Below are 25,541 nucleotides of genomic sequence, written 5' to 3'. Positions count from 1 at the left end.
CTTGATGTTACCCCTCCTCTATCAGACCTATAAGTGTCGGGTGGTGGCTTTCCCAAATGAACCTCAGCAGCATCTATAAAAGAAAAATCTTTGATTAATTGGTACAACTTTTTACCAGATACATCCATTTTTTCCCCTTCCGTCACACAGTTAAAGTCCCCAACCCAAATCGTAGGAATTCTCCCTGGCAAAAAAAAGGACAACTTCTCTAGGAGCTCTAACCTCTCTTCTTTTTTTGTTGCTCCATATATATTAATTACCCTTACCCTCCACCCTCTGACATTTATCTCTGCCAAAATACACCTCCCCACTTCCACCACAATATAACTTTCTAATTTTAAATTCCTATTCCCTAGCAATATTCCTACCCCATCATTTTTATTTATAGAAGAACCAGACCATATACATTGGCCATATGGCCATTCCTGTTCTGGCACAGGTTCCCTAATACCGCATTCTTGCAAACAATATACATCAGCTCCTAAATTTTTTAAAAAATCCAGAACTGCAGCCCTCCTGGGCTTAGATTGAATCAGTCGTACATTTAAGGATACGACATCAAATGTAGGTTTGGATGCCATATTTTAATTTTCATAGCCAGATAACCGCAGGTTGTCCATTTGCACTTCAGCCTTTGCCTTCTGGAGGCTGGCAACCTAATGTGAAGAAACTGGTCCCTTGATCTTCTAGAAAAGGCTCATCAAACGAAATCACTGATGAGGGGTATTCCTCCTCCCTTCCAGGGGTTACAGGGGGTGACGCGGCCAGCCTGGCTCTCTTAGCCCCCATATCCAGAATTTCGTCTGCAGGTCGGGTGCCTACAGTGGTAAAATCCCCTTGACCTCCAACTCCTTCCAGAAACACTTCATCCAGACTCCAAGAAACAGGAGGAGTCACGGGGACGTCGCCCTCAATTTCTCCCTCACCCTGTAGCCCAGTCTGGGCATCGGATGGGTGAGGAAGATCCTCCTCGACCGGGGCTACCTCCATGCCTGCCCCTTCCTCCACACGTACTTCTACTGGAGATGTGCTTAAAGAAGCCAGATAGTCAGCGGGTACCTCCTCGCCCAACCGTCCAGTTCTCGCTATCATCTCAGCCACTTGGCTCCTGGCTGCCTCTGCATATGACTTCTTCCGCAGAGGGCAGTCTTTGAATGTATGCCCTTCCACCTCGCAGAGATTACAAACAATGCGGTTGACACATTCTTTTGCTTTGTGACCCTCCTGGTTACATCTGGAACACTTCCCTGAATTTTGACATCCTTCCCTTGTGTGGCCAAAAACTTTACAATTCCTGCAGAAGGGAGGACACCTGGGAAAAAACAGATATCCCCTGTCTCTTCCAATGGAGAAGTTCGATGGAGGGAAATGGAAGCCTCCTGGTTCCTCAATATCTTGCCGAAACCGGACCCGAAATTTGTATTTCCCATTCCAGATCATTTCAGTGTTCAAGATTTTATTCTCAAACTTAACATATGCACAATGTCTAGACAGGAATGCCGTGATATCTTGCAAAGGTACATGTGCATTGTAGAGAAAAACAACCAGGAAGACTTCTCCTTCATCATACAGCAGGATAAAAGTAAGTCCTCCAAGCTCAGGATTGTTCACATTTTGCATCAAATTGTAATGGAAAGTATGGCAGGCAGGTAAATCCGTCAATATCAAGGTAAAATGACCAACCTTATGCTCCTGAAGACAAAGGATTTTCTTCCGCTCCACTTTCAGAATTCCAAACAAGATGTTGTTCACCAGGTGTCGTAGGTCCAGGGTCTTCTCTGATCCAACATCAACTTCGATCCGAATGCCGTACTTGACCCGGGTTTCCCCGGCCTTAGCGTGACGTACAATAACGCCCATGTCGATCGCCTTCCTGCCACTGGCTGTCTCCCTATAGCAACAAGCAGCTTAAGCCCCAAAGGGCGATGCTGCAGGGCCGAGAGTTCAGCACTGGACGCCTCTGGTTAGCCACTTGAGCTTAGCCAAAAGGCCGAGAAGCGATAACCCGAGCGGCCCTTGCCTTGCCCGAGCCTGTCCCATACTGCTGTTCACCCCTTGCAGCGATTCAGCCTACTCCTAGGCAATTCCATGGGGCCCTGCAGGCTCACACACATTTACAGCTACTAAGCGGGAGGTGAATAAAGGCCGGAGAGGAAGCCAGACAGGATTTGCTTCTTTTGCTTGCACCACAATGCAGTGCTGAAAGAGGAGGAATCTACATAAAAACGCCTTCCTGGCAACGCCCAAATGCCCTCCTGCCATGCAGATAAACACTGGCAGCGGCAGCAAGTGCATGCCCACAGCCACCCCTTGTTCCTTCACACCTTGTATCAGCTTTAATCCAGTCCTGTGCTGCCTGCTGAGCAGCACTGAACAACACTGCCTGGGCCCAGGCTTTTATCTCTGAGGCAGGCCCCATTATGATGTCAGAAAGCTGGCTCTGGAATCCTGAGGGCTCCACTATGACACGTGCAAAGTTCCGTCTGAACTTTATATAAGACTGTGAGGCTCAGTCAGTCACTCAGTGTTGCCTGAGAGGGCAACACTGCAACAGCCGGCCGCCAGGCTGTCTTTTTTTTGCACATTTATTTGCCTCCAGGAGGCCACAAGAGGGAGACAAGGGACTGCAAAATGGAAAATAGGCATCCACCAACTTTACAGACAACTTCTCTTTGCTCCTACAACCTCCATCCTTGCACAGTTTGTTATTCTTCCAGGTAACATAGTAACAAATCCAAATTGCTGCTCTCTTTGTAGGCAAGCAAGGGTTTGTTGCAACTGCAATTCTTACTTCTTCTTGAAATGTAGGGACGACAGTACATTCCATCACATCCACCTAGTGTACACAGGTAGGTCCATTGTGGCGGGTAGGCGGCTGGCTGCTTTAATGGCTGTTTGCTGTTCCCCTACTCCACTCCACTCCACTATTTGACTGTGGTGCTGCATCAATCAGTGGCTGGCTCAGGTGCAGCTCTTTAACTTACCTAGGAGGGAGGGAGGGAGGGAGGGCGGAGAGAAGACAAGGAAGGTGAATGAGCTGTTCCAATGTGAAATGCCGGAAACACAGAAACACAGAAGACACACACACACACACACACAACAAGAGGTGGCAATGTATTCATTAATTGCATTTAATAAATGAGCTCATTATCACACATGACTGTACAAATGCATTGTCCAACAGGTGTTGAAATAATGGGATTAAAAGGGGAGATCCCTTCAGAAAGACAGAAACAATGGCAAAGAGAAAAAACACTTTTGGAATCTGATTTTAGTCAACACATAAGGGAAGGGTGCACCGGTCCTGGAAATACTGCAATACCAGGTCAATGCGTGGAGTGGACAGAGCAAGCTCTATTTCCATCTCCCTGTTCTAAAAATCCATTTAATATATGGTCCCCAGATAGGGGACGTATCAGATATTAAACTGATAAGAACAGATACTACACTTGATCTTAGCCAAAAGGCCGAGAAGCGATAACCCGAGCGGCCCTTGCCTTGCCCGAGCCTGTCCCATACTGCTGTTCACCCCTTGCAGCGATTCAGCCTACTCCTAGGCAATTCCATGGGGCCCTGCAGGCTCACACACATTTACAGCTACTAAGCGGGAGGTGAATAAAGGCCGGAGAGGAAGCCAGACAGGATTTGCTTCTTTTGCTTGCACCACAATGCAGTGCTGAAAGAGGAGGAATCTACATAAAAACGCCTTCCTGGCAACGCCCAAATGCCCTCCTGCCATGCAGATAAACACTGGCAGCGGCAGCAAGTGCATGCCCACAGCCACCCCTTGTTCCTTCACACCTTGTATCAGCTTTAATCCAGTCCTGTGCTGCCTGCTGAGCAGCACTGAACAACACTGCCTGGGCCCAGGCTTTTATCTCTGAGGCAGGCCCCATTATGATGTCAGAAAGCTGGCTCTGGAATCCTGAGGGCTCCACTATGACACGTGCAAAGTTCCGTCTGAACTTTATATAAGACTGTGAGGCTCAGTCAGTCACTCAGTGTTGCCTGAGAGGGCAACACTGCAACAGCCGGCCGCCAGGCTGTCTTTTTTTTGCACATTTATTTGCCTCCAGGAGGCCACAAGAGGGAGACAAGGGACTGCAAAATGGAAAATAGGCATCCACCAACTTTACAGACAACTTCTCTTTGCTCCTACAACCTCCATCCTTGCACAGTTTGTTATTCTTCCAGGTAACATAGTAACAAATCCAAATTGCTGCTCTCTTTGTAGGCAAGCAAGGGTTTGTTGCAACTGCAATTCTTACTTCTTCTTGAAATGTAGGGACGACAGTACATTCCATCACATCCACCTAGTGTACACAGGTAGGTCCATTGTGGCGGGTAGGCGGCTGGCTGCTTTAATGGCTGTTTGCTGTTCCCCTACTCCACTCCACTCCACTATTTGACTGTGGTGCTGCATCAATCAGTGGCTGGCTCAGGTGCAGCTCTTTAACTTACCTAGGAGGGAGGGAGGGAGGGAGGGCGGAGAGAAGACAAGGAAGGTGAATGAGCTGTTCCAATGTGAAATGCCGGAAACACAGAAACACAGAAGACACACACACACACACACACAACAAGAGGTGGCAATGTATTCATTAATTGCATTTAATAAATGAGCTCATTATCACACATGACTGTACAAATGCATTGTCCAACAGGTGTTGAAATAATGGGATTAAAAGGGGAGATCCCTTCAGAAAGACAGAAACAATGGCAAAGAGAAAAAACACTTTTGGAATCTGATTTTAGTCAACACATAAGGGAAGGGTGCACCGGTCCTGGAAATACTGCAATACCAGGTCAATGCGTGGAGTGGACAGAGCAAGCTCTATTTCCATCTCCCTGTTCTAAAAATCCATTTAATATATGGTCCCCAGATAGGGGACGTATCAGATATTAAACTGATAAGAACAGATACTACACTTGATCTTAGCCAAAAGGCCGAGAAGCGATAACCCGAGCGGCCCTTGCCTTGCCCGAGCCTGTCCCATACTGCTGTTCACCCCTTGCAGCGATTCAGCCTACTCCTAGGCAATTCCATGGGGCCCTGCAGGCTCACACACATTTACAGCTACTAAGCGGGAGGTGAATAAAGGCCGGAGAGGAAGCCAGACAGGATTTGCTTCTTTTGCTTGCACCACAATGCAGTGCTGAAAGAGGAGGAATCTACATAAAAACGCCTTCCTGGCAACGCCCAAATGCCCTCCTGCCATGCAGATAAACACTGGCAGCGGCAGCAAGTGCATGCCCACAGCCACCCCTTGTTCCTTCACACCTTGTATCAGCTTTAATCCAGTCCTGTGCTGCCTGCTGAGCAGCACTGAACAACACTGCCTGGGCCCAGGCTTTTATCTCTGAGGCAGGCCCCATTATGATGTCAGAAAGCTGGCTCTGGAATCCTGAGGGCTCCACTATGACACGTGCAAAGTTCCGTCTGAACTTTATATAAGACTGTGAGGCTCAGTCAGTCACTCAGTGTTGCCTGAGAGGGCAACACTGCAACAGCCGGCCGCCAGGCTGTCTTTTTTTTGCACATTTATTTGCCTCCAGGAGGCCACAAGAGGGAGACAAGGGACTGCAAAATGGAAAATAGGCATCCACCAACTTTACAGACAACTTCTCTTTGCTCCTACAACCTCCATCCTTGCACAGTTTGTTATTCTTCCAGGTAACATAGTAACAAATCCAAATTGCTGCTCTCTTTGTAGGCAAGCAAGGGTTTGTTGCAACTGCAATTCTTACTTCTTCTTGAAATGTAGGGACGACAGTACATTCCATCACATCCACCTAGTGTACACAGGTAGGTCCATTGTGGCGGGTAGGCGGCTGGCTGCTTTAATGGCTGTTTGCTGTTCCCCTACTCCACTCCACTCCACTATTTGACTGTGGTGCTGCATCAATCAGTGGCTGGCTCAGGTGCAGCTCTTTAACTTACCTAGGAGGGAGGGAGGGAGGGAGGGCGGAGAGAAGACAAGGAAGGTGAATGAGCTGTTCCAATGTGAAATGCCGGAAACACAGAAACACAGAAGACACACACACACACACACACAACAAGAGGTGGCAATGTATTCATTAATTGCATTTAATAAATGAGCTCATTATCACACATGACTGTACAAATGCATTGTCCAACAGGTGTTGAAATAATGGGATTAAAAGGGGAGATCCCTTCAGAAAGACAGAAACAATGGCAAAGAGAAAAAACACTTTTGGAATCTGATTTTAGTCAACACATAAGGGAAGGGTGCACCGGTCCTGGAAATACTGCAATACCAGGTCAATGCGTGGAGTGGACAGAGCAAGCTCTATTTCCATCTCCCTGTTCTAAAAATCCATTTAATATATGGTCCCCAGATAGGGGACGTATCAGATATTAAACTGATAAGAACAGATACTACACTTGATCTTAGCCAAAAGGCCGAGAAGCGATAACCCGAGCGGCCCTTGCCTTGCCCGAGCCTGTCCCATACTGCTGTTCACCCCTTGCAGCGATTCAGCCTACTCCTAGGCAATTCCATGGGGCCCTGCAGGCTCACACACATTTACAGCTACTAAGCGGGAGGTGAATAAAGGCCGGAGAGGAAGCCAGACAGGATTTGCTTCTTTTGCTTGCACCACAATGCAGTGCTGAAAGAGGAGGAATCTACATAAAAACGCCTTCCTGGCAACGCCCAAATGCCCTCCTGCCATGCAGATAAACACTGGCAGCGGCAGCAAGTGCATGCCCACAGCCACCCCTTGTTCCTTCACACCTTGTATCAGCTTTAATCCAGTCCTGTGCTGCCTGCTGAGCAGCACTGAACAACACTGCCTGGGCCCAGGCTTTTATCTCTGAGGCAGGCCCCATTATGATGTCAGAAAGCTGGCTCTGGAATCCTGAGGGCTCCACTATGACACGTGCAAAGTTCCGTCTGAACTTTATATAAGACTGTGAGGCTCAGTCAGTCACTCAGTGTTGCCTGAGAGGGCAACACTGCAACAGCCGGCCGCCAGGCTGTCTTTTTTTTGCACATTTATTTGCCTCCAGGAGGCCACAAGAGGGAGACAAGGGACTGCAAAATGGAAAATAGGCATCCACCAACTTTACAGACAACTTCTCTTTGCTCCTACAACCTCCATCCTTGCACAGTTTGTTATTCTTCCAGGTAACATAGTAACAAATCCAAATTGCTGCTCTCTTTGTAGGCAAGCAAGGGTTTGTTGCAACTGCAATTCTTACTTCTTCTTGAAATGTAGGGACGACAGTACATTCCATCACATCCACCTAGTGTACACAGGTAGGTCCATTGTGGCGGGTAGGCGGCTGGCTGCTTTAATGGCTGTTTGCTGTTCCCCTACTCCACTCCACTCCACTATTTGACTGTGGTGCTGCATCAATCAGTGGCTGGCTCAGGTGCAGCTCTTTAACTTACCTAGGAGGGAGGGAGGGAGGGAGGGCGGAGAGAAGACAAGGAAGGTGAATGAGCTGTTCCAATGTGAAATGCCGGAAACACAGAAACACAGAAGACACACACACACACACACACAACAAGAGGTGGCAATGTATTCATTAATTGCATTTAATAAATGAGCTCATTATCACACATGACTGTACAAATGCATTGTCCAACAGGTGTTGAAATAATGGGATTAAAAGGGGAGATCCCTTCAGAAAGACAGAAACAATGGCAAAGAGAAAAAACACTTTTGGAATCTGATTTTAGTCAACACATAAGGGAAGGGTGCACCGGTCCTGGAAATACTGCAATACCAGGTCAATGCGTGGAGTGGACAGAGCAAGCTCTATTTCCATCTCCCTGTTCTAAAAATCCATTTAATATATGGTCCCCAGATAGGGGACGTATCAGATATTAAACTGATAAGAACAGATTTTTTTTTTTTTTTTTTTTTTTTTTTTTATTAAACCATTCAGGTTTTTTTGAATAAAACCGAGAACTGTAGTTGTTCAAACCACCTCTCTATTTTTCAAAAAATCTCATCACTCTGGTTCATTATTTTATTTTCCCATCAAATACAAGATAAGTCAAACAAAATTCCTCAAACTAAATACCGCCATTTTAACATTCGCCATATCCCTTCCGCATCCATACCTTTTTCTAGATCCCATTTATAATAAAAATACAATTTAGCCAATACCATACTAACCACATCCTCCATCTCAAATACTTCTCTTTTATACACATTCAAATTCCTCGTATTCCACAAAACCTCTTTCACACAAGTCAAAAAAATCCACAACACTCTATCCTTTTCACTACCCAAACTACACAAACCAAACAAGACAATTTCGTACGTCAAACTCTTCAAACCAGTCAATTCTTCGCACAACCCACTCAACTTTTTCCAAACATCCTTTGCATGCTTACACGACCAAAACACATGACTCACATCCTCATCATCCCCACAACCTTCTCTCGGACACCTTTCAGATGCAACCAAACCTCTTCTTTTCTGAACACTCCTTACAGGCAACACTCCATGTACCGACATCCATAACAAATCTTTCTGCTTATTTGACACATCATACGTAACAATCTTCTTCCACACAGACCTAGACTCCATCGAATTCAAACCATTTACAGAACACATCACATTATTCATACACATACTTCTCACAACATTCTTTTCACTCAAAAATCTCTCCATTCTTACATCCTCTAGCTGGAACTTTTTAATAAATTTTTCAACATACAAATACCACCCTGTGCACTGAAAAGCAATTGGTTTACATAAATTACGTTTTTCCCACCTTAGACGCTGAATCACCGTTCCAGCTAAATATTTCGACATTCTGGAAGCCTTGGATTCTTTAAATAAAAGCTCTACAAAAAAACGTACACAATTAATTCCGATGAAAATCTCCAAATTTGGGAAATCCAAGCCTCCATTACGTCTGCTTTTCATTAGAATTTCTCTCTTTGCCTTCTCAATCCCGCTCCCCCATAAAAAAAGGAACAAAACTCTATTCACTTTTTTTAACATAGCTACAGCAGGAGGAAAAACCAGAGCAACATATAAAATCATAGGAAGAATAATACTTTTGACAATTAAAACCTTCCCCGAAAAAGAAAGATCCCTCATTCTCCACATTTCCAACTTTCTCACAATCCTACCACCTAACTCATCCCAACTTTCTCTCCCTTTCAGCTCATCATCAAACACAATACCCAAAATTTTCACACCATTCACCTGTTCCATATCAGAATCACTCACCCGCTCATTACTGAAAAAAATTTTAAATTTGCTCTTACCCCAATTTATTTTAAAAGCAGACGCAATACAAAACATATTTACGATCAACTTCACTCTGGACATATCATACACTGAATCACACAATACGCAAATATCATCCATATATCCCAAAGCTTTCACACGTTTTCCATCACACCCGGGCACCACCAAACCTTTCACAACCTTATCATTTCTAATCATTTGCAACAATGGTTCAATCGCACAAATAAATAGGATGGGAGACAACGGACAACCCTGTCGCACACCAGACATAATATTAAACGATTCTGAAAAAAACCCATTCACCTGCACACAGCTCTTTGCATTCGCGTATAAATTCTTCAACAAACTCACAAACTGAACCGGAAAACCCATTCTCTCTAACACTTTGAACAAAAACACATGCGCCACACGATCAAACGCTTTCTCAAAATCTAACGCACACACAATCACCTTCTTATTCCGACCCTTACAATCCTCAAGCATGTCCCGCACCAACGCCACGTTTTCATGCAATTTCCTTTTCGGTACCGCACATACCTGATCCTCATCAATCACACACCCAATCACATCTCTCATACGATTCGCAATCAGCTTGGCAAAAATTTTATAATCCGTATTAAGCAAAGTAATTGGTCGCCAGTTTTCTAACCGTCTCTTGTCTCCTTTTTTATGCAACAAAACTACCATACCCTTCTTCATCACATCACACATATTAATCCCAGAAAACAACACTCTCATAACTTCTATAACATCCTTCCCAATTATATCCCAATATTTCCCATAGAAATCAGCTGGTATTCCATCGATCCCTGGAGACTTATTTTTAGCCATACTTCCCACCACATCCTTTACTTCACCATCCATAATCTCACCAAGCAAAAACGCACATTCACTTTCAGGAACAAAATTACACACAATATCCAAAAACTCCTCATCATCGCCCAAATCACATTTCTTCACATCATACAGTTTTTTATAAAAATCAGACACCACATCAATCACATCCTTACCGAACACCTCCTTATCATCCTTATCCAATAATACATTCATTCCACTTTTTCCACCACACATTTTTTTAAAGAAAAATCTAGTGCACTTCTCGTGATTATCTCTAACCTCCACCTTAGACCTAAATATAATTTCTTTCCCTTTCTCTCGGAACCACTCCTTAATATCTTTTTTTGTTTTTTCCAAATCGTGTCTTACATCCATACCCAAATTTTTACATTGTTGAAGGAACGTCATCCGCATATTAAAGCGTGAATATTCTAATCTTTTCCTTCTCGCTCTTCTATACCCTATCTGTCTAAAAAACCCACCAATCTTTTTTTTCACCCATACCCACCATTCACACACATTAGAGAAAGAACTTTTCTTCCTAACCCAAAACCCATATTTTTTCCCAAACCTAGTTTTTTCCCTTTTATCACTCAGAAAACTAACATTCATCTTCCATACCCCTCTACCATAAAAGAAATTATTTATAACAAAAACCCCCAACAAACACTCGTGATCTGAAAACCACACTCTCTCCTGCGCATAATCTACACATTTCATTGCAGAGGTAGAAAAAAAGAAAAAGTCCAGACGAGAATCCGTTCTTCCGTCATCGGCATGATAGGTAAATGGACCTGGTTTCCTGGTGACAGCGTCCTGCAAAGCAAAGTCCTGCAAAATTTTATTCCACAAAACTCCGGTAGCGTCCACATTAGACTCTGTGGATCCAGCTCGGGCCTGCTTCTCCAGGATACAGTTAATGTCACCAACAATAATTACAGGAACTTTACCGTGTAGAAAAAATTTTAAAGTATCAAAAAGTGCCAACCTATCAGATTTCACAGCATGGCCATAGATATTGATAAGCCTAAACTGCCACCCCTTGTAGGATAGTAACACGCAGACACATCTTCCTTCCTGAATGATTTGAGTCTGTTTGATGACAAACTCATTATTTTTAAAGAGAATACCAATTCCATCGTTCCTATTTGTGGAAGAAAAGGACCAAATTGCTTCCCCAAACTTCCATTCTTCTTTACTAGGATTTTTTGACAAACCACATTCTTGTACACAAACAATGTCACTGCCCTTAGAGGCCAAAAAGTCCAGGACTGCAGCACGCTTGTGAGCAGAGGAGAACACCCGTACATTTTGAGAGACAATCTTTAATCTCAAAGACATGCGGGCATAGTATGGTTAGTGCAAAGGAAAGCCATGAGATAACCAGAACATATCACGTCCCAGGGAAATACATAGCTCTTTCCAGATTTGCCACATTGACTTCACTGAGGAAACCTTCCCCAGGAGAGCTGGGTACTTCTGAGGCCACCTCAGATGACTTAGGGCTAGAACTAGAGTCACTGTCCAGCAATGAGAAGGGATTTGCATGAGCAGAATCTTCCAATAAGCCTATCTTCAGTCTCTTCACCGCCTTTCCAGACTTCCCCCTTTTTGAGACCACTTTATGAAAAATTTCAGCACTAGTGGCACTAGGCATCCTGGCCTCCTTCTCGTCCTCCTCCGATATTGACCACTCCACTTTAGCTGAGTCTTCCATTTTTGACTCTGGGCTAGAAAAAGACAAAATTTGCATACTTGCACCATCATCAGGGGAAGCACACCCAATAGGTGGCGCTGTGTCTTCACCTTCCATAGGCATAACCCCAGGTGTTTCATCAACACTTTGCTCTGCAGGAGGGACCACACCCAACTCCATGCTGTTAGTATGTGAGGTTAGAACCTCTCCTAATCCAGCTTTCCCAGGGTCCTGAGAAGCAGGCACAGAAACACTGCCAGCTGGCTCTGAAATTGCATCAGAAGTGGCAGCAAGGGAACTTGTTGTTCTCACCTGTCTGCCCCATGTTCTTCTCTCTTGCCCTAAAAAGGGAAACACCTTTGGACATTTCCTACAAGTATGACCCGGCAAACCACAAATGTCACACCTGGATGGGGAAATACATGCACTAGCCTCATGTCCTGTTTCTTTGCAATTCCTGCATACTTTGCCTTTACATGCATCTTTGGTATGCCCGTAGGAAAAACATGATCTGCAAAAACATGGCATATCTTGGTAATAAAGATATCCCTTATTACCACCAATTGAAAAATTTGCAGGAGGATTCATCACTCCTCCAATACAGCTGGAGTCAGGTTTCAGCCTGACCCAGTACTTAATATCACCATTGAAAACTCCCCATAGGTTCTTCTGCTCCACACCTCCTCTAACATGGGTACAGTAGTGAGCTAAGAAGGCCCTGACCAGCCTTCTATCCAGAAATGGGTTATACATGTGGATGGTAATACATTTCTCCACTGCTGAAAAAAGAGGTTGCACTTCAATAGATTTTAAAGCCTCATGCATGTGTTTCTCCTTGAGCAACTGAAAAACATTTAGACAGTAGGCGGCCTCAAAAAAGGATACATCATATGTAGCAATATTGCTGAAAGCTTGGATACAGAATACCTCTACCAACTTAACTCCAGCCAGGTCCAGAAGGATGTTCTCAATGATATGTCCAGTATCAACTTCTTCTCTCCTCTGCTCATTCACCACAAAACGGATAGTGTTACGCACAGCTGCCATCTTGAAAAGGAATGCCCAACGGCACGGTGATCGCTCCCAAAAACGTCGGATAGGACTCCACGAAAAGGCCGAACCCCCCGGCCCAGACCAGGCAATGAACCTGATCTGAGCCAAAAGGCCGAGAAGCGATAACCCGAGCGGCCCTTGCCTTGCCCGAGCCTGTCCCATACTGCTGTTCACCCCTTGCAGCGATTCAGCCTACTCCTAGGCAATTCCATGGGGCCCTGCAGGCTCACACACATTTACAGCTACTAAGCGGGAGGTGAATAAAGGCCGGAGAGGAAGCCAGACAGGATTTGCTTCTTTTGCTTGCACCACAATGCAGTGCTGAAAGAGGAGGAATCTACATAAAAACGCCTTCCTGGCAACGCCCAAATGCCCTCCTGCCATGCAGATAAACACTGGCAGCGGCAGCAAGTGCATGCCCACAGCCACCCCTTGTTCCTTCACACCTTGTATCAGCTTTAATCCAGTCCTGTGCTGCCTGCTGAGCAGCACTGAACAACACTGCCTGGGCCCAGGCTTTTATCTCTGAGGCAGGCCCCATTATGATGTCAGAAAGCTGGCTCTGGAATCCTGAGGGCTCCACTATGACACGTGCAAAGTTCCGTCTGAACTTTATATAAGACTGTGAGGCTCAGTCAGTCACTCAGTGTTGCCTGAGAGGGCAACACTGCAACAGCCGGCCGCCAGGCTGTCTTTTTTTTGCACATTTATTTGCCTCCAGGAGGCCACAAGAGGGAGACAAGGGACTGCAAAATGGAAAATAGGCATCCACCAACTTTACAGACAACTTCTCTTTGCTCCTACAACCTCCATCCTTGCACAGTTTGTTATTCTTCCAGGTAACATAGTAACAAATCCAAATTGCTGCTCTCTTTGTAGGCAAGCAAGGGTTTGTTGCAACTGCAATTCTTACTTCTTCTTGAAATGTAGGGACGACAGTACATTCCATCACATCCACCTAGTGTACACAGGTAGGTCCATTGTGGCGGGTAGGCGGCTGGCTGCTTTAATGGCTGTTTGCTGTTCCCCTACTCCACTCCACTCCACTATTTGACTGTGGTGCTGCATCAATCAGTGGCTGGCTCAGGTGCAGCTCTTTAACTTACCTAGGAGGGAGGGAGGGAGGGAGGGCGGAGAGAAGACAAGGAAGGTGAATGAGCTGTTCCAATGTGAAATGCCGGAAACACAGAAACACAGAAGACACACACACACACACACACAACAAGAGGTGGCAATGTATTCATTAATTGCATTTAATAAATGAGCTCATTATCACACATGACTGTACAAATGCATTGTCCAACAGGTGTTGAAATAATGGGATTAAAAGGGGAGATCCCTTCAGAAAGACAGAAACAATGGCAAAGAGAAAAAACACTTTTGGAATCTGATTTTAGTCAACACATAAGGGAAGGGTGCACCGGTCCTGGAAATACTGCAATACCAGGTCAATGCGTGGAGTGGACAGAGCAAGCTCTATTTCCATCTCCCTGTTCTAAAAATCCATTTAATATATGGTCCCCAGATAGGGGACGTATCAGATATTAAACTGATAAGAACAGATACTACACTTGATCTTAGCCAAAAGGCCGAGAAGCGATAACCCGAGCGGCCCTTGCCTTGCCCGAGCCTGTCCCATACTGCTGTTCACCCCTTGCAGCGATTCAGCCTACTCCTAGGCAATTCCATGGGGCCCTGCAGGCTCACACACATTTACAGCTACTAAGCGGGAGGTGAATAAAGGCCGGAGAGGAAGCCAGACAGGATTTGCTTCTTTTGCTTGCACCACAATGCAGTGCTGAAAGAGGAGGAATCTACATAAAAACGCCTTCCTGGCAACGCCCAAATGCCCTCCTGCCATGCAGATAAACACTGGCAGCGGCAGCAAGTGCATGCCCACAGCCACCCCTTGTTCCTTCACACCTTGTATCAGCTTTAATCCAGTCCTGTGCTGCCTGCTGAGCAGCACTGAACAACACTGCCTGGGCCCAGGCTTTTATCTCTGAGGCAGGCCCCATTATGATGTCAGAAAGCTGGCTCTGGAATCCTGAGGGCTCCACTATGACACGTGCAAAGTTCCGTCTGAACTTTATATAAGACTGTGAGGCTCAGTCAGTCACTCAGTGTTGCCTGAGAGGGCAACACTGCAACAGCCGGCCGCCAGGCTGTCTTTTTTTTGCACATTTATTTGCCTCCAGGAGGCCACAAGAGGGAGACAAGGGACTGCAAAATGGAAAATAGGCATCCACCAACTTTACAGACAACTTCTCTTTGCTCCTACAACCTCCATCCTTGCACAGTTTGTTATTCTTCCAGGTAACATAGTAACAAATCCAAATTGCTGCTCTCTTTGTAGGCAAGCAAGGGTTTGTTGCAACTGCAATTCTTACTTCTTCTTGAAATGTAGGGACGACAGTACATTCCATCACATCCACCTAGTGTACACAGGTAGGTCCATTGTGGCGGGTAGGCGGCTGGCTGCTTTAATGGCTGTTTGCTGTTCCCCTACTCCACTCCACTCCACTATTTGACTGTGGTGCTGCATCAATCAGTGGCTGGCTCAGGTGCAGCTCTTTAACTTACCTAGGAGGGAGGGAGGGAGGGAGGGCGGAGAGAAGACAAGGAAGGTGAATGAGCTGTTCCAATGTGAAATGCCGGAAACACAGAAACACAGAAGACACACACACACACACACACACAACAAGAGGTGGCAATGTATTCATTAATTGCATTTAATAAATGAGCTCATTATCACACATGACTGTACAAATGCATTGTCCAACAGGTGTTGAAATAATGGGATTAAAAGGGGAGATCCCTTCAGAAAGACAGAAACAATGGCAAAGAGAAAAAACACTTTTGGAATCTGATTTTAGTCAACACATAAGGGAAGGGTGCACCGGTCCTGGAAATACTGCAATACCAGGTCAATGCGTGGAGTGGACAGAGCAAGCTCTATTTCCATCTCCCTGTTCTAAAAATCCATTTAATATATGGTCCCCAGATAGGGGACGTATCAGATATTAAACTGATAAGAACAGATACTACACTTGATCTTAGCCAAAAGGCCGAGAAGCGATAACCCGAGCGGCCCTTGCCTTGCCCGAGCCTGTCCCATACTGCTGTTCACCCCTTGCAGCGATTCAGCCTACTCCTAGGCAATTCCATGGGGCCCTGCAGGCTCACACACATTTACAGCTACTAAGCGGGAGGTGAATAAAGGCCGGAGAGGAAGCCAGACAGGATTTGCTTCTTTTGCTTGCACCACAATGCAGTGCTGAAAGAGGAGGAATCTACATAAAAACGCCTTCCTGGCAACGCCCAAATGCCCTCCTGCCATGCAGATAAACACTGGCAGCGGCAGCAAGTGCATGCCCACAGCCACCCCTTGTTCCTTCACACCTTGTATCAGCTTTAATCCAGTCCTGTGCTGCCTGCTGAGCAGCACTGAACAACACTGCCTGGGCCCAGGCTTTTATCTCTGAGGCAGGCCCCATTATGATGTCAGAAAGCTGGCTCTGGAATCCTGAGGGCTCCACTATGACACGTGCAAAGTTCCGTCTGAACTTTATATAAGACTGTGAGGCTCAGTCAGTCACTCAGTGTTGCCTGAGAGGGCAACACTGCAACAGCCGGCCGCCAGGCTGTCTTTTTTTTGCACATTTATTTGCCTCCAGGAGGCCACAAGAGGGAGACAAGGGACTGCAAAATGGAAAATAGGCATCCACCAACTTTACAGACAACTTCTCTTTGCTCCTACAACCTCCATCCTTGCACAGTTTGTTATTCTTCCAGGTAACATAGTAACAAATCCAAATTGCTGCTCTCTTTGTAGGCAAGCAAGGGTTTGTTGCAACTGCAATTCTTACTTCTTCTTGAAATGTAGGGACGACAGTACATTCCATCACATCCACCTAGTGTACACAGGTAGGTCCATTGTGGCGGGTAGGCGGCTGGCTGCTTTAATGGCTGTTTGCTGTTCCCCTACTCCACTCCACTCCACTATTTGACTGTGGTGCTGCATCAATCAGTGGCTGGCTCAGGTGCAGCTCTTTAACTTACCTAGGAGGGAGGGAGGGAGGGAGGGCGGAGAGAAGACAAGGAAGGTGAATGAGCTGTTCCAATGTGAAATGCCGGAAACACAGAAACACAGAAGACACACACACACACACACACAACAAGAGGTGGCAATGTATTCATTAATTGCATTTAATAAATGAGCTCATTATCACACATGACTGTACAAATGCATTGTCCAACAGGTGTTGAAATAATGGGATTAAAAGGGGAGATCCCTTCAGAAAGACAGAAACAATGGCAAAGAGAAAAAACACTTTTGGAATCTGATTTTAGTCAACACATAAGGGAAGGGTGCACCGGTCCTGGAAATACTGCAATACCAGGTCAATGCGTGGAGTGGACAGAGCAAGCTCTATTTCCATCTCCCTGTTCTAAAAATCCATTTAATATATGGTCCCCAGATAGGGGACGTATCAGATATTAAACTGATAAGAACAGATACTACACTTGATCTTAGCCAAAAGGCCGAGAAGCGATAACCCGAGCGGCCCTTGCCTTGCCCGAGCCTGTCCCATACTGCTGTTCACCCCTTGCAGCGATTCAGCCTACTCCTAGGCAATTCCATGGGGCCCTGCAGGCTCACACACATTTACAGCTACTAAGCGGGAGGTGAATAAAGGCCGGAGAGGAAGCCAGACAGGATTTGCTTCTTTTGCTTGCACCACAATGCAGTGCTGAAAGAGGAGGAATCTACATAAAAACGCCTTCCTGGCAACGCCCAAATGCCCTCCTGCCATGCAGATAAACACTGGCAGCGGCAGCAAGTGCATGCCCACAGCCACCCCTTGTTCCTTCACACCTTGTATCAGCTTTAATCCAGTCCTGTGCTGCCTGCTGAGCAGCACTGAACAACACTGCCTGGGCCCAGGCTTTTATCTCTGAGGCAGGCCCCATTATGATGTCAGAAAGCTGGCTCTGGAATCCTGAGGGCTCCACTATGACACGTGCAAAGTTCCGTCTGAACTTTATATAAGACTGTGAGGCTCAGTCAGTCACTCAGTGTTGCCTGAGAGGGCAACACTGCAACAGCCGGCCGCCAGGCTGTCTTTTTTTTGCACATTTATTTGCCTCCAGGAGGCCACAAGAGGGAGACAAGGGACTGCAAAATGGAAAATAGGCATCCACCAACTTTACAGACAACTTCTCTTTGCTCCTACAACCTCCATCCTTGCACAGTTTGTTATTCTTCCAGGTAACATAGTAACAAATCCAAATTGCTGCTCTCTTTGTAGGCAAGCAAGGGTTTGTTGCAACTGCAATTCTTACTTCTTCTTGAAATGTAGGGACGACAGTACATTCCATCACATCCACCTAGTGTACACAGGTAGGTCCATTGTGGCGGGTAGGCGGCTGGCTGCTTTAATGGCTGTTTGCTGTTCCCCTACTCCACTCCACTCCACTATTTGACTGTGGTGCTGCATCAATCAGTGGCTGGCTCAGGTGCAGCTCTTTAACTTACCTAGGAGGGAGGGAGGGAGGGAGGGCGGAGAGAAGACAAGGAAGGTGAATGAGCTGTTCCAATGTGAAATGCCGGAAACACAGAAACACAGAAGACACACACACACACACACACAACAAGAGGTGGCAATGTATTCATTAATTGCATTTAATAAATGAGCTCATTATCACACATGACTGTACAAATGCATTGTCCAACAGGTGTTGAAATAATGGGATTAAAAGGGGAGATCCCTTCAGAAAGACAGAAACAATGGCAAAGAGAAAAAACACTTTTGGAATCTGATTTTAGTCAACACATAAGGGAAGGGTGCACCGGTCCTGGAAATACTGCAATACCAGGTCAATGCGTGGAGTGGACAGAGCAAGCTCTATTTCCATCTCCCTGTTCTAAAAATCCATTTAATATATGGTCCCCAGATAGGGGACGTATCAGATATTAAACTGATAAGAACAGATACTACACTTGATCTTAGCCAAAAGGCCGAGAAGCGATAACCCGAGCGGCCCTTGCCTTGCCCGAGCCTGTCCCATACTGCTGTTCACCCCTTGCAGCGATTCAGCCTACTCCTAGGCAATTCCATGGGGCCCTGCAGGCTCACACACATTTACAGCTACTAAGCGGGAGGTGAATAAAGGCCGGAGAGGAAGCCAGACAGGATTTGCTTCTTTTGCTTGCACCACAATGCAGTGCTGAAAGAGGAGGAATCTACATAAAAACGCCTTCCTGGCAACGCCCAAATGCCCTCCTGCCATGCAGATAAACACTGGCAGCGGCAGCAAGTGCATGCCCACAGCCACCCCTTGTTCCTTCACACCTTGTATCAGCTTTAATCCAGTCCTGTGCTGCCTGCTGAGCAGCACTGAACAACACTGCCTGGGCCCAGGCTTTTATCTCTGAGGCAGGCCCCATTATGATGTCAGAAAGCTGGCTCTGGAATCCTGAGGGCTCCACTATGACACGTGCAAAGTTCCGTCTGAACTTTATATAAGACTGTGAGGCTCAGTCAGTCACTCAGTGTTGCCTGAGAGGGCAACACTGCAACAGCCGGCCGCCAGGCTGTCTTTTTTTTGCACATTTATTTGCCTCCAGGAGGCCACAAGAGGGAGACAAGGGACTGCAAAATGGAAAATAGGCATCCACCAACTTTACAGACAACTTCTCTTTGCTCCTACAACCTCCATCCTTGCACAGTTTGTTATTCTTCCAGGTAACATAGTAACAAATCCAAATTGCTGCTCTCTTTGTAGGCAAGCAAGGGTTTGTTGCAACTGCAATTCTTACTTCTTCTTGAAATGTAGGGACGACAGTACATTCCATCACATCCACCTAGTGTACACAGGTAGGTCCATTGTGGCGGGTAGGCGGCTGGCTGCTTTAATGGCTGTTTGCTGTTCCCCTACTCCACTCCACTCCACTATTTGACTGTGGTGCTGCATCAATCAGTGGCTGGCTCAGGTGCAGCTCTTTAACTTACCTAGGAGGGAGGGAGGGAGGGAGGGCGGAGAGAAGACAAGGAAGGTGAATGAGCTGTTCCAATGTGAAATGCCGGAAACACAGAAACACAGAAGACACACACACACACACACACAACAAGAGGTGGCAATGTATTCATTAATTGCATTTAATAAATGAGCTCATTATCACACATGACTGTACAAATGCATTGTCCAACAGGTGTTGAAATAATGGGATTAAAAGGGGAGATCCCTTCAGAAAGACAGAAACAATGGCAAAGAGAAAAAACACTTTTGGAATCTGATTTTAGTCAACACATAAGGGAAGGGTGCACCGGTCCTGGAAATACTGCAATACCAGGTCAATGCGTGGAGTGGACAGAGCAAGCTCTATTTCCATCTCCCTGTTCTAAAAATCCATTTAATATATGGTCCCCAGATAGGGGACGTATCAGATATTAAACTGATAAGAACAGATACTACACTTGATCTTAGCCAAAAGGCCGAGAAGCGATAACCCGAGCGGCCCTTGCCTTGCCCGAGCCTGTCCCATACTGCTGTTCACCCCTTGCAGCGATTCAGCCTACTCCTAGGCAATTCCATGGGGCCCTGCAGGCTCACACACATTTACAGCTACTAAGCGGGAGGTGAATAAAGGCCGGAGAGGAAGCCAGACAGGATTTGCTTCTTTTGCTTGCACCACAATGCAGTGCTGAAAGAGGAGGAATCTACATAAAAACGCCTTCCTGGCAACGCCCAAATGCCCTCCTGCCATGCAGATAAACACTGGCAGCGGCAGCAAGTGCATGCCCACAGCCACCCCTTGTTCCTTCACACCTTGTATCAGCTTTAATCCAGTCCTGTGCTGCCTGCTGAGCAGCACTGAACAACACTGCCTGGGCCCAGGCTTTTATCTCTGAGGCAGGCCCCATTATGATGTCAGAAAGCTGGCTCTGGAATCCTGAGGGCTCCACTATGACACGTGCAAAGTTCCGTCTGAACTTTATATAAGACTGTGAGGCTCAGTCAGTCACTCAGTGTTGCCTGAGAGGGCAACACTGCAACAGCCGGCCGCCAGGCTGTCTTTTTTTTGCACATTTATTTGCCTCCAGGAGGCCACAAGAGGGAGACAAGGGACTGCAAAATGGAAAATAGGCATCCACCAACTTTACAGACAACTTCTCTTTGCTCCTACAACCTCCATCCTTGCACAGTTTGTTATTCTTCCAGGTAACATAGTAACAAATCCAAATTGCTGCTCTCTTTGTAGGCAAGCAAGGGTTTGTTGCAACTGCAATTCTTACTTCTTCTTGAAATGTAGGGACGACAGTACATTCCATCACATCCACCTAGTGTACACAGGTAGGTCCATTGTGGCGGGTAGGCGGCTGGCTGCTTTAATGGCTGTTTGCTGTTCCCCTACTCCACTCCACTCCACTATTTGACTGTGGTGCTGCATCAATCAGTGGCTGGCTCAGGTGCAGCTCTTTAACTTACCTAGGAGGGAGGGAGGGAGGGAGGGCGGAGAGAAGACAAGGAAGGTGAATGAGCTGTTCCAATGTGAAATGCCGGAAACACAGAAACACAGAAGACACACACACACACACACACAACAAGAGGTGGCAATGTATTCATTAATTGCATTTAATAAATGAGCTCATTATCACACATGACTGTACAAATGCATTGTCCAACAGGTGTTGAAATAATGGGATTAAAAGGGGAGATCCCTTCAGAAAGACAGAAACAATGGCAAAGAGAAAAAACACTTTTGGAATCTGATTTTAGTCAACACATAAGGGAAGGGTGCACCGGTCCTGGAAATACTGCAATACCAGGTCAATGCGTGGAGTGGACAGAGCAAGCTCTATTTCCATCTCCCTGTTCTAAAAATCCATTTAATATATGGTCCCCAGATAGGGGACGTATCAGATATTAAACTGATAAGAACAGATACTACACTTGATCTTAGCCAAAAGGCCGAGAAGCGATAACCCGAGCGGCCCTTGCCTTGCCCGAGCCTGTCCCATACTGCTGTTCACCCCTTGCAGCGATTCAGCCTACTCCTAGGCAATTCCATGGGGCCCTGCAGGCTCACACACATTTACAGCTACTAAGCGGGAGGTGAATAAAGGCCGGAGAGGAAGCCAGACAGGATTTGCTTCTTTTGCTTGCACCACAATGCAGTGCTGAAAGAGGAGGAATCTACATAAAAACGCCTTCCTGGCAACGCCCAAATGCCCTCCTGCCATGCAGATAAACACTGGCAGCGGCAGCAAGTGCATGCCCACAGCCACCCCTTGTTCCTTCACACCTTGTATCAGCTTTAATCCAGTCCTGTGCTGCCTGCTGAGCAGCACTGAACAACACTGCCTGGGCCCAGGCTTTTATCTCTGAGGCAGGCCCCATTATGATGTCAGAAAGCTGGCTCTGGAATCCTGAGGGCTCCACTATGACACGTGCAAAGTTCCGTCTGAACTTTATATAAGACTGTGAGGCTCAGTCAGTCACTCAGTGTTGCCTGAGAGGGCAACACTGCAACAGCCGGCCGCCAGGCTGTCTTTTTTTTGCACATTTATTTGCCTCCAGGAGGCCACAAGAGGGAGACAAGGGACTGCAAAATGGAAAATAGGCATCCACCAACTTTACAGACAACTTCTCTTTGCTCCTACAACCTCCATCCTTGCACAGTTTGTTATTCTTCCAGGTAACATAGTAACAAATCCAAATTGCTGCTCTCTTTGTAGGCAAGCAAGGGTTTGTTGCAACTGCAATTCTTACTTCTTCTTGAAATGTAGGGACGACAGTACATTCCATCACATCCACCTAGTGTACACAGGTAGGTCCATTGTGGCGGGTAGGCGGCTGGCTGCTTTAATGGCTGTTTGCTGTTCCCCTACTCCACTCCACTCCACTATTTGACTGTGGTGCTGCATCAATCAGTGGCTGGCTCAGGTGCAGCTCTTTAACTTACCTAGGAGGGAGGGAGGGAGGGAGGGAGGGCGGAGAGAAGACAAGGAAGGTGAATGAGCTGTTCCAATGTGAAATGCCGGAAACACAGAAACACAGAAGACACACACACACACACACACAACAAGAGGTGGCAATGTATTCATTAATTGCATTTAATAAATGAGCTCATTATCACACATGACTGTACAAATGCATTGTCCAACAGGTGTTGAAATAATGGGATTAAAAGGGGAGATCCCTTCAGAAAGACAGAAACAATGGCAAAGAGAAAAAACACTTTTGGAATCTGATTTTAGTCAACACATAAGGGAAGGGTGCACCGGTCCTGGAAATACTGCAATACCAGGTCAATGCGTGGAGTGGACAGAGCAAGCTCTATTTCCATCTCCCTGTTCTAAAAATCCATTTAATATATGGTCCCCAGATAGGGGACGTATCAGATATTAAACTGATAAGAACAGATTTTTGATTGAAAAATGCTTTATTGACAATCAATCGTCATCATACAAACATTACTGCGACGCAGCGCAAGCCATGAAGCAGCAAATAATAAATAATAACAGTCGTCAAACATAACATGACAGTATAATACACAGTACAGGCTAGCCTATGCTATACATTACACCACATGCTACACTAACATTCTTGCATTCACTAAAGCCAAACAACAAAGCATTACAGACAAGTGATGGGATAGGGGAGTGGGTAGGAGGGGATAGGGAAGGGGGAAATCACAGGCCCGAAGCTTTATTGAAAGACAACACACAAGAAGGGAGAGTGGGGGGAAGGGGAGTATCAGTCCTCTTCCTCATCGACGTCCGGGCTGTCCCAGGTGGAATAGTCTCTGAGCAGGCTGTGGATCAGCCTGCGGCAGTCCTGGACGGACACACTCTCTCTCCGCAAAATCAGACGGTTCCTGGCAAACCATATAGCGTCCTTAAAGCAGTTCATAAGGCGCCAGGCTTCCTGGATTGCTCCATCCGTGGTATTCCCAGGAAATAGTCCATAAAGTACCGAGCGGTACGACAGTCTGTTCCTGGGTACTGAGTCCTTGAGTTCATGTTCCAAGGCTTTCAACAGACCCTGTGCAAAGGGGCACTGCCAGAAAATGTGCAAAGATGTTTCCTCCGTGAAGGGGCACCTGGGGCAGTACCGGGTCTTGCACAGGTTGCGGGCATGCATGAATGACCTAAGAGGCAGTCCTCCCTGGATGGCCATCCATGAAATGTCCTTGTGCCCGTTGGTCAACCTGCCAGATGACACGTTAGTCCAAACAGTCTCCAACGTGTCGGCATGAAGCCCTGGAACAGACTCCAGTGAGTCCTTTGCTCTGATGTGCTTGTGGATCGTCTTAGGTTTCCACAAGTCGGGCTTAAGACCCTCCAGTTGATGCTCCCTCACGAACCGGACGACATCTCCGTAGAACCAGGGAGCGTGCCAGTTGTAAGGGAAGGAGCTGTCCCACTTGTCCCAGCCAAAACCTCGCCAGAGGGGAAGGAGGAAGTAGCGGGACATGGCCTTGCCCGCAGAGCCGTTTGCTGTCCTCAGAGTCCTACGAACACAGTCACATACAAAAGCGATCCGCAGCAGAGTGGGAATGTCGGGTATACCCTTCCCACCTTTGCGGGGCTCCTTGTACATAACAGTCCGCTTTACTCTGTCCATTTTCGAGCCCCAGATGAAGCGAAACACAGTCCTGGTAATGGCCCTCGAGACGGTGGCAAGAGGGGGCCATGCCTGTGCAGTGTATTGTAGCACAGGCAAGACTTCGTTACGCAGGACCATTGCTTTGCCCTCAATAGTGAGTTGTCTGAGGCTCCACAGTCCGATCCTTTGGTTGACTTTGGCCAAGCGTTCTTCCCACGACTTTAGGGCTGCACCTTCCTTACCGAACCAGACTCCCAGAATTTTGATGAAGTCCGGCTTGATAGTAAACGGGAAGGAGGCAGGAGAAGGCAGGTACCACTTTCCGAAGAGCATGGCTTCCGACTTCCCGCAGTTGACTTTTGCCCCTGAAGCGCGTCCGAACTCCTCACAGGTCTGGACGAGTGCAGTCACCGAACTCTGGTCAGCGCAGAAGACGGTCACGTCGTCCATGTACAGCGAGCATTTGACCTCGAAGTGTCCTGGACCTGGTGCGGTGATCCCTCTGATCTCTCCATTCTGCCGGATAGCCTCTGCGAAGAGCTCTATAACACAAACAAAAAGGAGAGGTGAAAGAGGACAGCCTTGTCTAACCCCCGACGATACAGGAAAGGGGTCAGTCTTCCAGCCGTTCACCAGCACCGAGCTGTAAATGTCGCAATACATCAGGTTAACATACAAACAGAACAACCTGCCAAGCCGCAGCCTACGCAGAGCCTTACCCATGAATTCGTGAGAGACCCGGTCAAAAGCCTTCTCCTGATCCAGACTGACCAGGGCCGCGTGTGTACGGCGGCTTTGCATGTAATGCACCGTGTCCCTCACCAGGGCAAGACTGTCGGCCACCCTACGGCCAGGAATGCCGCAGGTTTGGTCCGATCCGATGATCTGTCCGATGACAACCTTCAGTCTGTTGGCCAATACTTTGGCGAGGATCTTGTAGTCCACGTTCAGGAGAGAGATGGGACGCCAGTTTTTCAGGTCACATCTCTCCCCCTTCCGCTTATACAAGATCGTGATCATGCCTTCTCTCAAGGACGGTGGCATTCTACCCTCCACCACCATCTCCTCATAGAGCTCCAGCAGGTCCGGACTGATCAAGTCC

At 46.7% G+C, this 25,541-nt stretch overlaps 9 non-coding genes and 2 pseudogenes across 9 annotated transcripts; all 11 read right to left on the bottom strand.

Annotated features, from left to right (window-relative positions):
* Positions 1 to 3,288: 3,288 nt before the first annotated feature.
* Positions 3,289 to 3,479, bottom strand: LOC142685235 (U2 spliceosomal RNA). The gene has a single exon (XR_012854745.1). It is a non-coding gene; the product is annotated as a U2 spliceosomal RNA (small nuclear RNA).
* A 1,286-nt stretch (positions 3,480 to 4,765) lies between these two features.
* LOC142685234 (U2 spliceosomal RNA) lies at positions 4,766 to 4,956 on the bottom strand. The gene has a single exon (XR_012854744.1). It is a non-coding gene; the product is annotated as a U2 spliceosomal RNA (small nuclear RNA).
* Positions 4,957 to 6,242: 1,286 nt separating this feature from the next.
* Positions 6,243 to 6,433, bottom strand: LOC142685233 (U2 spliceosomal RNA). The gene has a single exon (XR_012854743.1). It is a non-coding gene; the product is annotated as a U2 spliceosomal RNA (small nuclear RNA).
* A 1,286-nt stretch (positions 6,434 to 7,719) lies between these two features.
* On the bottom strand, positions 7,720 to 7,936 carry LOC142685192 (U2 spliceosomal RNA; annotated as a pseudogene).
* A 6,297-nt stretch (positions 7,937 to 14,233) lies between these two features.
* Positions 14,234 to 14,424, bottom strand: LOC142685232 (U2 spliceosomal RNA). Its single transcript, XR_012854742.1, has one exon. It is a non-coding gene; the product is annotated as a U2 spliceosomal RNA (small nuclear RNA).
* A 1,288-nt stretch (positions 14,425 to 15,712) lies between these two features.
* LOC142685231 (U2 spliceosomal RNA) lies at positions 15,713 to 15,903 on the bottom strand. Its single transcript, XR_012854741.1, has one exon. It is a non-coding gene; the product is annotated as a U2 spliceosomal RNA (small nuclear RNA).
* Positions 15,904 to 17,189: 1,286 nt separating this feature from the next.
* Positions 17,190 to 17,380, bottom strand: LOC142685230 (U2 spliceosomal RNA). The gene has a single exon (XR_012854740.1). It is a non-coding gene; the product is annotated as a U2 spliceosomal RNA (small nuclear RNA).
* A 1,286-nt stretch (positions 17,381 to 18,666) lies between these two features.
* LOC142685228 (U2 spliceosomal RNA) lies at positions 18,667 to 18,857 on the bottom strand. Its single transcript, XR_012854739.1, has one exon. It is a non-coding gene; the product is annotated as a U2 spliceosomal RNA (small nuclear RNA).
* A 1,286-nt stretch (positions 18,858 to 20,143) lies between these two features.
* LOC142685227 (U2 spliceosomal RNA) lies at positions 20,144 to 20,334 on the bottom strand. Its single transcript, XR_012854738.1, has one exon. It is a non-coding gene; the product is annotated as a U2 spliceosomal RNA (small nuclear RNA).
* Positions 20,335 to 21,620: 1,286 nt separating this feature from the next.
* LOC142685225 (U2 spliceosomal RNA) lies at positions 21,621 to 21,811 on the bottom strand. Its single transcript, XR_012854736.1, has one exon. It is a non-coding gene; the product is annotated as a U2 spliceosomal RNA (small nuclear RNA).
* Positions 21,812 to 23,101: 1,290 nt separating this feature from the next.
* LOC142685165 (U2 spliceosomal RNA) lies at positions 23,102 to 23,275 on the bottom strand (annotated as a pseudogene).
* Positions 23,276 to 25,541: the final 2,266 nt, after the last annotated feature.

The sequence above is a fragment of the Rhinoderma darwinii genome (genome assembly GCF_050947455.1).
Source record: "Rhinoderma darwinii isolate aRhiDar2 chromosome 5 unlocalized genomic scaffold, aRhiDar2.hap1 SUPER_5_unloc_12, whole genome shotgun sequence".
Lineage (NCBI taxonomy): Eukaryota > Metazoa > Chordata > Amphibia > Anura > Rhinodermatidae > Rhinoderma > Rhinoderma darwinii.
The sequence above is the reverse complement of the archived record's forward strand: the minus strand, read 5'-3'. Positions and strand labels throughout refer to the sequence as shown.